Source organism: Fopius arisanus, unplaced genomic scaffold (assembly GCF_000806365.1).
Source record: "Fopius arisanus strain USDA-PBARC FA_bdor unplaced genomic scaffold, ASM80636v1 scaffold00425, whole genome shotgun sequence".
Classification (NCBI taxonomy): Eukaryota; Metazoa; Arthropoda; class Insecta; order Hymenoptera; family Braconidae; genus Fopius; species Fopius arisanus.
In genome coordinates, this window is record NW_011888164.1 from 32543 (window position 1) to 33189 (window position 647).

The 647-nt window shown below is 30.0% G+C and overlaps 1 protein-coding gene across 1 annotated transcript in view; it reads right to left on the reverse strand.

The window, feature by feature from the left end:
• The window catches only part of RpS27A (ribosomal protein S27A), a 3095-nt gene extending 2981 nt beyond the window's left edge, over positions 1 to 114 (reverse strand). Inside the window, exon 1 of the mRNA XM_011315155.1 lies at positions 30 to 114. The gene's annotated coding sequence lies outside the window, so the exon portion shown is untranslated. The remainder of the gene's footprint in view (positions 1 to 29) is intronic.
• Positions 115 to 647: the final 533 nt, after the last annotated feature.

Consider the following 647-nt stretch of genomic DNA (forward strand, 5'->3'; position numbering starts at 1 on the left):
AAAAACCCTTGAACAAAATATTTCCTCACCTGCAGTCACACCATGCGGCAGCGAAAAGATCGTCCACGAACCCCACAACCACTACATCTTCCACTTCCTCCTGAAAAATCCATCAATTTCCTGTAGACGTCGCCAGCAACATCCTGTCGTCCATTGCGCTCGGCAGAATTGCCAGACGGCGGTTTTTTTGAAAATGATTTTTGATAGTAACAATCAATCAAGTGAAATCGATAATTAATATACACTCTAATAATTCAATGAAATTATAAGATTATTGACTTGAATAATTTTACACTTGTCAAATGACGTAGTTGATGCTGTAATTTATCCTATTCTTGATTTTTTTTTCAAATTTCAGTAAAATAGCCTTGACGCACAAAATTTTTATAGTTGTGCATGAATTTTCCTACATTTTTCATAAATTTATATGAATTTTTGCAAAAATTCACGGAGGACGTGAAAAACCTCTTGAATAAGTAATAATAAAAAGTAATAATAAAACTTAAAAACAATATATTTTTCCACATCAATTTTATCAACCGATTCTCAAAAATGTTCTCAAAAGTATTATACAAATATCATTATTATAAATATTATAACTAAATTCCACATGATTTGTTTTATTAAAAAAATTAGTTTCTGAAGAT